Below are 17,068 nucleotides of genomic sequence, written 5' to 3'. Positions count from 1 at the left end.
ATCTGTCATCTCCCCTAGACAGTCCCATCCCCCCTTCAGTTAGAACACAGAGAGGGAACACAGTTAACCCTTTGATCGCCCCCTAGTGTTTAACCCCTTCCCTGCCAGTGACATTTTTACAGTAATCAGTGCATTTTTATAGCACTAATCGCTGTATAAATGCCAACGGTCCCAAAAATGTGTCAAAAGTGTCCGATGTGTCCGCCATAATGTCGCAGTCCCGATAAAAATCGCAGATTGTCGCCATTACTAGTAAAAAAAATGATAATAATAAAAATGCTATAAATCTATCCCCTATTTTGTAGACGCGATAACTTTTGCGCAAACCAATCAATATACGCTTATTGCGATTTTTATTACCAAAAATATGTAGAAGAATACATATCGGCCTAAACTGAGAAAAAATTTTCCTTTTTTAAATACATTTTGGGGATATTTATTATAGCAAAAAGTACAAAATATTGTGTTTTTTTCAAAATTGTCGCTCTTTTTTGTTTATAGCGCAAAAAATAAAAACCACAGAGATGATCAAATACCACCAAAAGAAAGCTCTATTTGTGGGGGGAAAAGGACATCAATTTTGTTTGAGTGCAGTGCCAAACGACTGCGCGCTTGTCAGTTAAAGAGATGCAGTGCCACATTGCAAAAAATGGCCTGGTCATTCAGCAGCCAACTCTTCCGGGGCTGAAGCGGTTAATATATGTTTTTGCAAAGGCATTTGGTGCACACATTGAGAATTTATACCCTTTGTGGAAATGAAAGTTTTGTGCCTGGAGTTTAGCTTTAATGTAGAGTTTTCTTCTAATTTTCCTCTCTTGCATCGATACACAGTAAAGAAGAGTGCAAAACAGCTTCACAGCAAGAATTCCCAGTGACCAGTGCCTAAACAATTTAATATCATAAGCCTCTTGCCTCTTGGCCTTTTTTTTTTTTTTGCTTGTCTCTGCCTTTTAAAAAAAAAGTCATTATACCACTCTTTTATCAAAGTTAAAGTATAACTAAACCCACATCATAAAAAACGATCAATAAATGTTGTATTACATGCTGTTCATACTCACTCAATCACTATGAGATTCGTTTTCTGTGTTCTGCAAATAAACTGGTTAGTCCTGCTGCTCTCTATCTCCCCCTCCTGTTCATGTCACAGTGCAGCTAGGGATTTTGCAGTGTCTGCACATGCTCAGTTTTCAGTGAGTTTTTAGGCTGAACATTTCCTCCCTATCATATCTGAGCAGCCAATGTGACTATAGAGTCGTACATGTTGGTGTATACACAGTAGTAAATGATAGCTCACTTTCTCCCCCTCCATGCTCATTAACTAGCTAAACACAATTGAGGTGGGATATTACATGTAGATTGATGGAGGCTTCACCTCCCTCATATTCTAAGACAAAGGGTGGAGGGGCGTGACACAGCCTGTGACTGGCAGAAATCAACCCACACCATGTTATTGTAAAAAAAAAAATAAAGATTTGATTTTAAATATATATTTGTATGCCAATTTAAACAAACTTTTGATATTATTGATATTAATTATTTATTTTTACTCTGTATTCCAAAGGCTGTTTCTTTTATTTTGAACATATGACCAGCAGCAGAGGACTAGAAGCTCCTCCCGCTTATGTTTAACTGCAGACAGGGGTCATGTGACACTGTATATCAATTAGGAAAAAGGTAAGTACTTTATTAAAATAATTCCAGTGCCAACATCCGCATACAGAAATAGAAGGGACAATGTAAATTAAAAAGTGTGTGTTTAGTATCACTTTAAAGGAGTTGTAAAGGCAGAAGGTTTTTTATCTTATTGCATTCTATGCATTAAGATAAAAAACCTTCTGTGTGCAGCAGCCGCCCCAGCACCCCCTAATACCTGAGCCCCATCTCTGTCCACCAATGTCCATAAGTCCCTCGGCCTTCCGGGACTCTCACTTCTGACTGGCTGAGACACAGCAGTGGTGCAGTTGGCTCCCATGGCTGTCAGTCAAAGTCAGTTAGCCAATCAGGAGAGAGAGGGGGCGGGACTAAACGGCAGCTCTGTGTCTGAATGGACACACGGAGCTGCAGATTGGCTCGTGTGGCCCCATAGCAAGCTGCTTGCTGTGGGGGCACGGGACAGGAGGGAGGGGCCAGGAGTAGCGAAGAGGGACCCAATAAGAGGAGGATATGGGCTGCCCTGTGCAAATCCACTGCACAGAGCAGATAAGTATAACATGTTTGTTATTTAAAAAAAAACGAGACTTTACAATCACTTTAAGAAAGGTGATTACCTGAACACTTCCATCCCTGGAGGAGCATAAAGGCATGTAATGACAAAATGAGGCATGAACTCTCAGTGCTGGCCTATGAATAACAGCTAACAGCAGCCAATCAGAAGCCATAATCAGCATCCACACTCCTGCCTCTTAAAATTGCTCCCCATAGTAATCCATAAGATTTTCTACATTTTAATAGGAGCAGCGTTCACATTTTATAAATCGGTGTGTATATACTTTTCCTTTTATATGATGAAAGGTCAGTTAAAGAAAACATTCACCTGACAGTTTTGTGAACTTTAACATATATTTTAGAGCTATATGTATGTTGGGTCTCAAAGTGAATATACAAACTAAAGTGCAGTGAGAGTAAAAAAAAAAAATAGCTGCGTGTTTCAGGCAATTTTACAATATTTCTGAAGTAAAGGGAAGCTACCAAACAAAAAATCCAATAAACTTGCGTAATAGGCACTTTGCCCCTTTTACTTTTCTCCTGAAGGTTGTAAATCAGTTTAATCAGTGCCACTTTCCTGGCAATTGTGCTGATGGTCAATAGGTGGGTTGAGTCATTAATTAGAGTCCATAGTCTGGCTGCTCTTACCATCCTGCTCCTATAAATTCATAAGTGATAAATGATAGTTGTCTTTCCTTAAAAAATCCTCAGGGCTTCTTCTGATGTCAGGCACACGACCAAATGCTGATCTGAGATTATGTGACCAGTGGTATGAGATTAATATCGCAAACAAAAGATTTCCCAGCACACTTACCAGTAAGCCTGCAAAACAACCAAATTGACCCAGTCTAACAGTTTATGGTAAAAACGGAGGGTTTTGTATGCACACATTTGCAAATATATGCGTAAGCCACAGTGCCCATGCCAAAGGACCACTGTATATGCTACGGTCCTAAATCTAAATTTCCAGTTCTTCCATAGTAGGAGCACATATAAGAATGGAAAGATTAGGGGCAGTTATGCCTGGAGGAAACCCACCCCTCCTTCAAGGGGTTGTAAACCCTTGTATTTTTTCACCTTAATGCAAAAATGATGACAAAAAAAAACTTCAGACGCTGACCAGCCCCCCCATTTTACTCACCTGAGCCCGTTCTTTCCTCTAGCGGAGACTAGCTCTACCTCTCTGCCTGTTGTCTCGGCTCTTGATTGGATAAATTGATAGCAGCGCAGCCATTGGCTCCCGAGGCCGAGGGCCGAGTCCAGGATTCTTTGTCTATGGACGCAAACGCTGGACTTGGGAGCGTGCCTGCATGGTAAACCCCCCCAGGGAGAGCGCTTCTCCTAGGGGGTTTACCGAGGCAGGGAGGAACTGATAGCGCCGCCGGGGGACCCAGAACAGGTGGATCGGGGCTACTCTGTGCAAAACGAACTGCACAGTGGAGGTAAGTATGACATGTTTGTTATTTAAAAAAAAAAACAAATAACGAGGGTTTACACTTCTTTAAAAACACAGGGACACACGTGACTTTCGGCAAAAGCACAATGGCAGCGAAGGCATCCAGTGCATCCCTGCATACAATTTATCCAACTATACAAAAAAGTGGTAACCACCCCAACATATAACTGGCCTTTTCAGCAAGGTGCACATGGAAGGGCAATGCACATCACATACAAACAAAAGATTTCCCAGCACACTTACCAGCCAGCCTGCAAAACAATCAAATTGGCTCAGTCTTATTGGCTGGTAAGTGTTCACTTATGAGATTATGAGATTAGTACCATCCCCATTTTGTGAATGTGTGTTATTGTTTTCAATTGTACAACTAAGGTTTCTTCTTGGGGAAAAGGCTGGTCAGAATGGAAGGGGCTGTTATTTTACTGTAGATCTGATCAATGCCAATGCTTCTTTTCATAATTCCTGGATTAAAATTTAAGATCCAAATATATCATGTCCTGTTATACCCTAAAAAGTTTGATGGAGCGATACAAAATTACAACTTACATGTGGAAAAAAGATGAATTTGTTCAGCTTTGAAGACTTTTTCAGTCTCATTAGTTTCTAGAGACAGATTTACAGGATTATGCTTCCAGATGAAAGATTGATGGCAGGCGTGGTTTAGCGTTTTGCAAAGTATTTGTTCATTAGGTGTTTTGACTACTAGGTGTTGAGCGAACTGATTGCAGTGTTCTTAATTTTTCTTCAACAAGATGGATATCAGCAAAACTGTGATCTAGACTGAATGTCTGTATATGGTTTCATTTCACATCAATATACATCATTCTGGGTGGATGAGATCTTTGCACGCAAACAGGAAGCATATGCTAAGAATGACCGCAATTTCCCGTGTATTGCATTGACAGGAAGTTGCACGTATATACTCATTTAAGGTGTCAGATAAGGAACACACAGATACCACATTTAAAACCATATGTAATACACAGTGCTTTCATATGGAACAAAATAGTTTGAATTGCAGAACTTTTATATGTACACTCTAGTCAAAATAAAAAAGAAATGAAGCATCAAGATTCACACAGTGAATATAACCTTATGCGTCAGTCTTTTGTACAAGCATAGCTGTAGTACATTAATCCAAAAACCCCCTTTTGTCAGTAATCTGGAGACACATGTATTGGAGACTCTTTACTGTCTGTCACAGAAAGCGTCATGTAAAGAAATGTCAGTGCCAGAAATTTTCTCGCAACTACCAATCAGATTTAAGCCTGCTTTGCAGTGCATTAAACAGAGTTCAGATTAAAGAGAATTACAGAAGTAAACTGCAGTGCATCTGGAAAGTATTCAGAGTGCTTGACTTTTTCCACATATTGTTATGTTACAGCTTTATTCCAAAATGGATGAAATTCGTTATTTTCTTAAAAATTCTTCAAGCAATACCCCACAATGACAATGTGAAAAAAGTTTGTTTCAAATCTTTGCAAATTTATTAAAAATATAAAAACAAAACATATCTCATTTACATAAGTATTCATAGCCTTTGCTCAATACTTTGTTTAAGCACCTTTGGCACCAATTACAGCCTCAAGTATTTTTGAGTATGATGCTGCAAGCTTGGCACACATTTTTGGGCAGTTTCTCCCATTCTTCTTTGCAGAACCTCTCAAGCTCCATCAGGTTTGATGGGGAGCATCGGTGCACAGCCATTTTCAGATCTCCCCAGAAATGTTCAATTGGGTTCAAGTCTGGGCTCTGGCTGAGCCACTCAAGGACATTCACAAAGTTGTCCCATAGGCACTCCTTTGTTATCTTGGCTGTGTGCTTAGGGTCGTTGTCCTATTGGAAGATGAACCTTCGCTCCAGTCTGAGGTCCAGATCGCTCTGGAGTAGGTTTTCATCAAGGATGTCTCTGTACATTGCTGCATTCATTCTTCCCTCGATCCTGACTAGTCTCCCAGTTTCTGCCGCTGAAAAAATCCCCACAGCATGATGCTGCCACCACCGTGCTTCACTGTAGGGATGGTTTTGGCCAGGTGATGAGCAGTGCCTGGTTTCCTTCAGACATGACGCTTGCCATTCAGGCCAAAGAGTTGAATCTTTGTTTCATCAGACCAGAGAATTTTGTCCTTTAAGTGCCTTTTGGCAAACTCCAGGCCAACTGTAATGTGCCTTTTTACTGAGGAGTGGCTTCCGTCTGACCACTCTACTATACAGGCCTGATTGGTGGAGTGCTGCAGAGATGGTTGTTCTTCTGGAAGGTTCTCCTCTCTCCACAAAAAATAATGCTGGAGCTCTGTCAGAGTGAACATCGGGTTCTTGGCCACCTCCCTGACTAAGGCCCTTCTCCCCCAATCGCTCAGTTTGGCCGGGCGGCCTGCTCCAGGAAGTCCTGGTTGTTCCAAACTTCTTCCATTTACAGATGATGGAGGCCACTGTGATCATTGGGACCTTCAATGCTGCAGACATTTTTCTGTACCCTTCCCCAGATCTGTGCCTCAATACAATCCTGTCTCGGAGGTCTATAGTCAATTCCTTGGACTTCGTGGCTTGGTTAGTGCTCTGACATGCACTGTTAACTGCGGGACCTTATACAGACAGGTGTGTGCCTTTCCAAATCATGTCCAATCAACTGAATTTACCACAGGTGGACTCCAATCAAGTTCCATCTCAAGGATGATCAGTGGAAACAGGATGCACCTGAGCTCAATTTTGAGTGTCATGGCAAAGGCTTTGAATCCTTATGTACATGTGATTTTTTGTTTTTTATTTGTAATAAGTTTGAAAAGATTTCAAACAAATTTCTTTCACATTGTCGTTATGGGGTATTGTTTGTAAAATTTTGAGTAAAATAATGAATTTATTCCATTTTGGAATAAGGCTGTAACATAAAAAAATGTGGAAAAAGTGTAGCGCTGTGAATACTTTCCGGATGCACTGTATATGAGAATTCACGGCTTGCCGACCGCCACACACAGATGTACGTCGGCAGAATGGCACAGGCAGGCAAATGGGCGTACCTGTACGTCCCTTTAAATTTGCCGCCTATCGGGCGCGCATGCCCGCGGGTCCCGGGAACTCGATGTTCACCGGCGGCTCGCGATTTCGGTGTGAAGAGGTAGAATGTGGAGATGCCTATGTAAACAAGGCATTTCCCCATTCTGCCTAGTGACATGACAGGGATCTACTGCTCCCTGTCATTGGGAGCAGTGATCGCTGTCATGTCAGTGGAAGCCCATCCCCTCCACAGTTAGAACACCTCCCTAGGACACACTTAACCCCTTGATCGCCCCCTAGTGTTTAACCCCTTCCCTGCCATTGTCATTTACACAGTAATCAGTACATTTTTTTTTTAGCACTGATCGCTGTATAAATGACAGTGGTCCCAAAATGGTGTCAAAAGTGTTCAATGTGTCCGCCATAATGTTGCAGTCATGATAAAAATCGCAGATTGCAGCCATTACTAATAAAAAAAAAAAAATAATTATAAAAATGCTATAAATCTATCCCCTATTTTGTAGACGCTATAACTTTTGCGCAAACCAATCAATATACGCTTATTGTTTTTTTTTTTGTTTTACCAAAAATATGTAGAAGAGTAACTGCTGTGTGGGGTGATGGTGTCCAGTTGGTGATCCAGCTTGACATGTTTTGTGCCACCGCGCTTCTTTAGGAGCTTAAAGGGTTGTAAAGGCAGAAGGTTTTTTATTTTAATGCAGTCTCCCTCACACTTACCTGAGCCCCATCCCTGTCCAGAGATGTCCACGAGTGTCTCAGCCATTTGAGATTCTCCCTCCTGATTGGCTGAGACACAGCAGCGGCGGCATTGGCTGCCGCTGCTATCAATCAAAGTCAGTTAGCCAATCAGGAGAGAGAGGGGGCAGGCCAGGGTGGAGCTCCGTGTCTGAATGGACACAGGGAGCTGTGACTTGGCTCAGTACCCCCATAGCAAGCTGCTTGCTGTGGGGGTACTGAACAGGAGGGAGGGACCTGAGAGGAGGAGGATCTGGGCTGCTCTGTGTAAATCCACTGCACATAGCAGGTAAGTATAACATCTTTGTTATTTTTATATGAACAAAAAAACAAGACTTTACAATCACTTTAAGAGTTAAAATGTGTTTTTAATGTAGTATGTAGTTCATTGATAAGGCAGGTAGAGGGGAGAAGGCCAGGTGAGAAACCCTTCAATTCCTAAAAGTGAATGTGGGGGCATATATGGATTTGGGAAAATATCTCAAACACAGAGAAAAGAGCAAACTTTGCCCCCAAGTAATTCCATACAGGGCTGGTGCAAGGATTTTTGTGTACTTAGGTGAAGTTGCATTTTGGTGTCCCCCACCACCCCGACCCCGGGAGGACGGGACTCTGCGCCTGTCTGAATGAGCCCTTTCATCAAAATCCGCATAATTCCCCTTTATACTGTAAGGGCCAACTCTGATAAAAAAAGGGCTCTGGGCACTCCGATTAAGGGGGAACGCTGGCAACTCTGATGTAAGGGGCCTCTGGTGACAAAGCCCCCCCTAAATCAGAGTTCCTCTTTACACCAGAGTTTGCAATGTCCCCCCTTACAGTAAATCAGTGTCTTCCTCACTCCCCCCTTACCTTAGGGTCCCCAGTCGCTCTTGCCTCTTACATTGTTGTCCATGCCATGCATGCAGGATGTAGGGCACTGCAGGCTGGCACTGGTTCAGGCAGGCTGTTGTTCCTTCCTCTCCCTTCCTCCCATCTTCTTCAGACTACTAGAAACAGGAGCCAAGCCCACAGACATCACATGCACCCTCCTGTACCTACCCGCTGCCTGAGTTAAGCAGAACGCTATCATTGGCCGGCTTCAGAACCGTGCATGCATAGAACAGAGCCAGGAAGAAACTAAAAATATACGGGTGCTCTTCTTATTTCTAAAGGACATTTTCAGACAGGAGAGAAGCACCCTTTTTTTTAACAAACTGTCCATAAATTTACGGATGGTTGGCAACCGGGACTGTGACTGTCCCCTTGTTTCTTGCACTAACTGCTCCATCTCCCCTGCTCTATTCCCATCTCCCTTGCTCTGTCCACTTCCCACCATGTCGTCTGTTTTGTTATGTGTATATATATATATATATATATATATATATATTTGTAGTTCTGCGCTTAGTGCATGAGAAAAACAACAAATGAAAAATAAAAATATGAGTAGAAATCAAACCTATAGAAAAGTAGCACAGGAAAAGGTGCCCGAATACATTAACACCAAAATATTTTTGCTACATAAAAATTAGGTGCGCTGTTCCTTTAAATAATTATCAATGCTATCAAAGGGCTTTCAAATTTGCAAAATCGCAGTAATACAAAATCTCTCACATAAGCAAACATAAACAAAGAAAAAATATCCATCATATAAGTGTGAACCACAATAAAGTGCAATGTGATACATATTGAGAATAATATATGTACATTCCAAAGTGCTATTGCAATAAATAATATGCATAAAACATACATTTCACACAAAAAGTCCAATATAATCGTGCCGTGATAAACTTGTGCAGATCCACTGCAAGCTGTTTGCACCGACTTCAGTGTAACATCACCAAGACAGAGCACACACCATCTGCTTACCAAAAAATCTGATAAACTTATGAGGTCATGTGTGCTTGTCATCTGCTGGATATTTGCAGCCACTTCACGCAAAAAGCAACAATGCAGGTATGATGACTTTTTCCCAAAATCGTCCTTTCGCTACTCAATCCAGTCCAGTACCGACTACAGGAAACCCTGTATATGCAAAGAATAAAGCACGCTATAGTGCATTACCAGTACATACTGTGCTGCTTTAGTATAGTAATGTACTCACAGCAAACTTTACTAGGATAAAGAGGCAAATTGTTTAATTTGGCGTGGTAATGCACTATAGCGTGCTTTATTCTTTGTAAATATGGGGTTTCCTGTGGTCGGTACTGGAATGGAGAGCATGGTGAAAGGCTGCTATTGGTAGAAATCTACTATACCTGCTTTGTTGCTTTTTGAGTGAAATGGCTGCAAATATCCAGCAGACGACAAGCAGACATGACCTCATAAGTTTATGAGGTCGGATTTTTTGGTAAGCAGATGGTGTGTGCTCTGTTTTGGTGATGTTACGCTGAAGTTGGTGCAAACAGCTTGCAGTGAATCTGTACACATTTTTCAAGGCATCATTTTATTGGACTTTTTGTATGGTATGTATTTATTGCACTAGCACTTTGAATGTACATATATTAATTATTCTCAATATCTATCACATTGCACTTTAGGCACTTTTACATTACGAGTCCAATTGGATCCGCCTTTACATCTTTCAGGCAGACCCAAATGGACCCTCCTTTCTCCTCTATGGAGCAGCGGGTGCAGTCTCCAATTCGGTCCGCTAAAAAGAAACAGAAGGGTATCTGTTCCCTTCCGCCTGGGCGGATTAGATCAAATCAGAGTAGAGTGTAAATGGACAGCAAAGTCTGTTTACACCCGACCAACCATTGAGCAGAGCGGGCTCCATCCTACTCTGCTCAGTGGGGAATCAGTTAACAGATCCCCCACTGAGCAAACCAGAGTACCCCCTCCCCCCTGTGTCTTCTGTTCTGTCCCCATCTCTTTTGCTCTCCATATAGCTTCTCTAACTGTCCCCTTCTGTCCTCATCAATCTTTTTCCCTTGCTCTCTCTCTCACCTTCTCAGGCCTCATCTAACCTCATATTTTCATCTGTAGAAGGTACAGTCAGACATAAAAAGGCACTTAAGCCATGCCCTACCTTCCACGAGGCTAGTTATCTGTGCCATTCCAGTTCCTGTGTCTGCTGGCCCCGCCCCCTCGTCTCATTCGGCTCCACCCCAAGTCTCCCGGGCTTCCTGTTATCTTAAAGCGGAGTTCCACCCACTTTTAAGAGGTGGTCTTAAACGAAAGACCACCTCTCCACCCCTCGTTTTTGGATATTACATTTTTTTTTCTTCTTCTTCTATGGTACCTTTTTATGAAGTACAGCCTGTACTTCCAATCCATCCGGTCCGCGGCGCAGGATATCCTTTCCTTTTGTGCAGAGAGCCCCCTTGCTGTCTTCTGGGACCTGTGTTTGTCCCAGAAGACAACTGGCCATTCACAAAGCGACTTGTGCATGTGCAGTAGGAAACAGGCAGTGAAGCCGCAAGGCTCCACTGCTGGTTTCACTGACTGGGAGAGAGAAGGAGGAGGAGGGGACGGGGAGCAGATGTAAATGTGTGGAAGCAGCTCTGAATTACAGCACCAGGGGCTGTGCTGCCTGTCACGCAGCTGTGCAGAACTAGGTAAACGTGCAAGCATAAGCCCCGGCTGCTTTAGCGTCACCCCTCTTCAGGCGCCGTAAGGCGGCCGCCTTGGCTGCCCTATGCTGGCGCCAGCCCTGATTTCATATGCAGCACGAAATCCGTAAAAAGTATAAATAGTAGCATGTGTTCACTTGATGAAAAGGTACCTTTGTATAAAGGGTATGTGGAGGTCCTGAAACTGCCTCAATCAAGCCCGTTCCAGTCCCACTGGGTCATGCTGCCAGGGGGCTCCGATAAAATGCAGTATACATGTTTTCACTGTGATTGGTGTCCCTGTTCAAATATTGTTTGAGGCGGTTTCAGTACGTCCAAATACCCTTTATACAAAATTACCTCTTCATCAAGTGCTACTATTTATACTATTTATACCCTTTAAGGATTTCGTGCAGCATATGGAATTACTTGGCGGCATAGTTTGCTCTTTTATCCATTTTTGAGATATTTTCTGAATCCGTATATGCCCCCACATTCACTTTTGGGAATTGAAGAGTTTCTCACCTGGTCTTCTCCCCTCTACCTGCCTTATCAGTGTACTACATACTACATTAAAAACACATTTTTAACTCTTAAGCTCCTGAAGAAGCACGGTTGGCATGAAACATGTTGACCTGGATCACCAACTGGACATCATCAGACCACACAGCAGTTACTCTTTGGTACTAGGAGAATGGGGACACCCTCTCCTTGATCTTTAGTATATGCACTCTTGGAAATCATATTTTACTGTTGAGGGTTGATGATGGTTACTAGCTATGAAATTTTGTATGTACTGTTTAAATTAAGGCATAACTTTTAATTATGTTATTGTATATCAAATAAAAACCTTTTGTATTTTAATCATTGTTTGCATAGTGTTGTCCCATTACCACTTCAGCCCCGGAAGAATTTACCTCCTTCCTGACCAGAGCACTTTTTGCGATTCGGCACTGTGTCGCTTTAACTGACAATTGCACGGTCGTGCGACATGGCTCCCAAACAAAATTGACGTCCTTTTTTTTCTCACAAATAGAGCTTTATTTTGGTGGTATTTGATCACCACTGCGGTTTTTATTTTTTGCGCTATAAACAAAAAAATAGCGACAATTTTGAAAAAATGCATTATTTTTTACTTTTTGCTATAATAAATATCCCCAAAAAATAATTAAAAAAACATTTTTTTCCCTCAGTTTAGGCCGATACGTATTCTTCTACATATTTTTGGTTAAAAAAAATCCCAATAAGCGTTTATTGATTGGTTTGCGCAAAAGTTATAGCGTTTACAAAATAGGGGATAGTTTTATGGCATTTTTATTAATATTTTTTTTTTTTTTACTAGTAATGGCGGTGATCAGCGATTTTTATTGTGACTGCGACATTATGGCAGACACATCGGTCATTTTTGACACATATTTGGGATCATTGTCATTTATACAGCAATCGGTGCTATAAAAATGCACTGATTCATGTGTAAATGACACTGGCAGTGAAGGGGTTAACCACTAGGAGGCGGGGAGGGGTTAAGTCAGTACTAGGGAGTGTAACTGTAGAGGGGATGGGCTAGCTGTGACACATCACTGATCTCTGCTCCCGATGACAGGGAGCAGAGATCAGTGACACTGTCACTAGGCAGAACGGGGAGATGCTTGTTTACATCAGCATCTCCCCGTTCGTCCTCTCCGTGAGGCGATCGCGGATATCCTCACGGCGATCAAGTCCGCGGGACCCGCGACCCGACTCACGGAGCTCCCGGGCGGCACGCACGCAATGGCACGGCGGGGAATTCAATGGGACTTACAGGTACACCCATTTGCCCAGTCGTGCCATTCTGCCGACGTACATCGCCGTGCGCCGGTCAGGAAGTGGTTAAAGTCCATTCTCTATATATCCATTATATATGACTTAATAGGACGAGGGATGGTGTACTTAATTATGTCCACAGGACCACTCTGTGCTGGCATACAACATTGACCTAACTTCAGCCCAAATGCAGTGGCGGAACTACCAGGGTCGCAGCAGACCGGGCCCTGGCATTCCACCACTGTCAGGGGGGGGGGCAGCGAGGTTGCTAGTCCCACGGCTCTGAGCAGAGAGCATATCTCTCATACAGCTCAGAGCTGACAGTCCCCCCCCCCCTCCTTTCTTTCTTACATGGGCTGGCACATCTGATCTGCTCCTTCTCCCCTCTCCTGTGTGCTCTTTGTGGGAAGTCAAGTGTGAAGCTAACGAGCTCACACTTCCCGCGGTACACATACGGGAGAGCGATGGGGGGAAAAGGAGCAGATCGGCTGTGTCATCCCGTGCGAGAGAGGAGGGAGGGGGAGCAGGGACAACTGTCGGCTCTGAGCTGTTTGAGAGACGCTCTCCGCTCAGAGCCGTGCTGAGGAGGCAGGCAGCATTAATGGGCACTGATAAGTGGCACTGAGAGGCAGTGCCGATAGGAGGCATTGATGGGCACTGATAAGCTGCATGATAGGCAGCACTGATAGGTGGCATTGATAAGCAATGATCTTTGGCACTGATGGGCATTGATGAGCACTGATAGGCTGCATGATAGGTAGCACTGATAGGCAGCACTGATAGGTGGCATTGATGAGCAATGATCTGTGGCACGGATAGGTGGCGTGGCACTGATGGGCATTGATGAGAACTGAGAGACGGCACTGATGGATGCCGATAAACGGCATTGATGGGCACTTATAGGCAGCACTGGGCACTGGTAGGCAGCATTGATGGGCACTGATAGGCAGTATTGATGAGCACTAATAGGCATCACTGAAATGCAGCACTGATGAGCACTGATAGGCGGCACTGATGGGCAGCAATAGGCAGCATTGATGGGCACTGATAGGTGGTACTGAAATGCAGGACTGATCGGTGGCACTAATAGGCAGCACTGATTATCAGTGTAAACAGTTTACTGGGATTCTTGGCAGTTAAAGCCTCTCCTTTCCTTACACAGACACAGCGTGGGAGGAAAGGGCTGCCGATACCCAGGAAGTCTGTTTACATGTGATCAGCTAATCACATGGTAAAGGACCACTGTGATTGCGCTGGATGCACGTCCCAGGGGGCAATACGGGAGGCAGAGTTCTGGGAGGATATCCATGGACACCCTCCCAAAATTGAAAGCCTGGGGGTCGGATGGAAGGAGGGGGGGGGTCAGGGGAGCCCATCATGGTTTTATTTTAGTTTGGATTAGTGGGGTAAGGGGTAAGGTTTGAACCTCACTCAGATGTTAGGTGCTTGCTATGTCATTACTAAAGAGATTTGCCTTGATTTTCATTTTCTGCCAGACATGCATCAACTGCACTGGAAATAACGACATTTCAGAGACCTGGTTCAACAGCTCTCATGATTGACTGGAAAAGATTCAAGGGTATACCCTTCATCGCAAGGATAGAGAGGGTAAAAAAGGGGGAGGGGTATGCCTATATATCGAGATAAATGAACAAGTGAATTTGAGAGATTACATCACTAAGGGTGCTAGGGAGGAGGTTGAATCCTTATGGGTAGAGCTCCAAAGGGATGAAGCTAAGGGGGAAATAATACTGAGAGTATGCTATAGGCCCCCTAAGCTGAGGGAGGAAGGGGAGAAAGATCTCCTATCACAATTTGGATTAGCAGCAAGGATGGGAAGTATTATCATAATGGGGGATTTTACCTATCCAGACATAGACTGGGTGGACGGGAACTGCGCATTCATCGAAGGCTCTCCAGTTCCTAAATGTTTTGCAGGACAATTTTATGGGTCAGATGGTAGACGCACCAACTAGAAATAAAGCATTACTGGATCTACTGATTACCAACAATACAGACCTGATCACGGATGTGGAAATATGGGGCAATTTAGGTAACAGCGATCACAGGTCAATTGGCTTCAGTATAAATCACACAAATAGGAAACATAAGGGGAATACAAAGACACTGAATTTCAAAAGAGCCAACTTCCCTAAACTACGAGCCTTGCTAGAAGGCATAAATTAGGATAAAATCTTAGGAACAAAGAACATGGAGGAGAGATGGGTTTGCTTTAAGAACATATTAAATAAGGGCATTAGCCAGTGCATCCCATTGGGTAATAAATTTAAAAGTGTGAACAAAAGTCCTGGATGGCTTAACTCCAATGTAAAAATGCATATAAAAGCAAAGGAAAGTAAGGCAGAAGTAATGGAGCAGGGTTTTTAAACAGCCATGAAGAGAGTGAGGTAAGCCTGTGCAGAATAAATGGAAAGCTGTTTTATTTTTGCTAAATAAGTATATTAACATAGGGGAGCTGGCATTTATAAAAAAGAAAAAAAAGAAAGGTGAACAAAAGTTAACCTAGCCTTTAAAGAGGAGCTTCAGTCTGTGAAAAAAATAAAATAAAAGTCAGCAGTTACAGTGCCTTGAAAAAGTATTCATACCCCTTGAAATTTTCCACATTTTGTCATGTTACAACCAAAAACGTAAATGTCTTTTATTGGGATTTTATGTGATAGACAAACACAAAAGACAAAGGAAAATGATAAATTGTTTTCAACATTTTTTACAAATAAGTACCTGAAAAGTGTGACATGCATTTGTATTCAGCCTCCTGAATACAATGCAATGTACTCTGATACCCCTAACTAAAATCAAACCAATTGCCTTCAGAAGTCGCCTAATTAGTAAATACAGTCCACCTGTGTGTAATTTAAACTCAGTATAAATACAGCTGTTCTGTGAAGCCCTCAGAGTTTTTTTAGAGAACCTTAGTGAACAAACAGCATCATGAAGGACAAAGAACACACCAGATAGGTCAGGGGTAACGTTGTGGAGAAGTTTAAAGCAGGCTTAGGTTATAAAAAAAAATATTCCAAGCTTTGAACATCCCATGGAGGAGCACTGTTCAATCCATCATCTGAAAATCGAAAGAGTATGGCACAACGGCAAACCTACCAAGACATGGTTGTCCACCTAAACTGACAGGCCTGGCAAGGAGAGCATTCATCAGAGAAGCAGCCAAGGGGCCCATAGTAACTCTGGAGGAGCTGCAGAGATCCACAGCTCAGGTGGGAGAATCTGTCCACAGGACAACTATTAAGGCCGTACACATGATACGATAATCGGATGGAAAAATTTGTACGACAAGCTGTCTGCTGATTTTCGGATTCTTAGTACGGTGCTTTCGACAGCCGATTTTGCTTTTTTGTCAGACAAAAGCTGGATGTGCAGACTATAACATTTTTGTCGGATGTGAACTCCACATCCAATTTTTGTTTCATTAGTATAGTTTTCGTACGAAAAAAATCATAAGAGCAACACTACGCATGTTCAGAAACGAAAGAATACATACAAAACTATTCAACACATTACGTCACTTCTGACGTTGTATTCTGTCATACAAAAATTTTTATACTGTGAGTAACCTCTTCACTTTTGACATGAGACTAGCATGCCACAAAAAATGGACGTTCTGTCGTCTGAAAATCTAAGCGTGTGTACGAGGCTTTAGTTATGCACTCCACAAATCTGGCCTTTATAAGAGTGGCAAGTCCCGTTTGCAGTTTTTTCGAGAACCCATGTGGGGGACACAGCAAACGTGGAAAGAAGGTGCTCTGGTCAGATGAGACCAAAATGGAATTTTTTGGCCTAAAAGCAAAACATGCTTCTGTTTAAGTATTTTTCATTCTTAAACTCTTTTTATTTTCTGTTGCATAATTGTCTCCTTGTTTCCTTTGAAAAAAACATTTTCTGTAAATATTTTATTTGCACCATTTTACCTTTTCTCTTATTGAACAATCTTTTGAAAAGTGTTAAATTATCTCTAATGCACTAGTGGAGAACCTAAAGAATCCCTGTCTCTTGAAGAGTGGTACTATAGTGTAATTCTCTGGATATACACTATATTACTAAAAGTATTGGGACACCTTCCTTCACACGCACATGAACTTTAATGGGATCCTAGTCTTAGTCTGTAGGGTTCAATATTGAGTTGGCCCACCATTTGCAGCTATAACAGCTTCAACTCTTCTGGAAAGGCTGTCCACAAGGTTTAGGAGTGTGTCTATGGGAGTGTTTGACCATTATTCCAGAAGCGCATTTGTGAGGTCTGGCACTGATGTGGATGAGAAGGCCTGACGTGCAGTCTCCGCTCTAGTTC

The 17,068-nt window shown here is 42.7% G+C and overlaps 1 protein-coding gene and 1 long non-coding RNA gene across 3 annotated transcripts in view; one reads left to right on the top strand and one right to left on the bottom strand.

Annotated features, from left to right (window-relative positions):
* Positions 1-4,331, bottom strand: part of LOC141144656 (uncharacterized) — a 30,048-nt gene extending 25,717 nt beyond the window's left edge. Inside the window, exon 1 of the long non-coding RNA XR_012244432.1 lies at positions 4,208-4,331. This is a non-coding gene — a long non-coding RNA (uncharacterized lncRNA). The remainder of the gene's footprint in view (positions 1-4,207) is intronic.
* COA1 (cytochrome c oxidase assembly factor 1) overlaps positions 1-17,068 on the top strand; it is a 205,469-nt gene that overhangs the window by 87,864 nt on the left and 100,537 nt on the right. The window lies entirely within an intron of this gene.

The sequence above is a fragment of the Aquarana catesbeiana genome, linkage group LG05 (assembly GCF_042186555.1).
Source record: "Aquarana catesbeiana isolate 2022-GZ linkage group LG05, ASM4218655v1, whole genome shotgun sequence".
Taxonomy (NCBI): domain Eukaryota; kingdom Metazoa; phylum Chordata; class Amphibia; order Anura; family Ranidae; genus Aquarana; species Aquarana catesbeiana.
The sequence above is the reverse complement of the archived record's forward strand: the minus strand, read 5'-3'. Positions and strand labels throughout refer to the sequence as shown.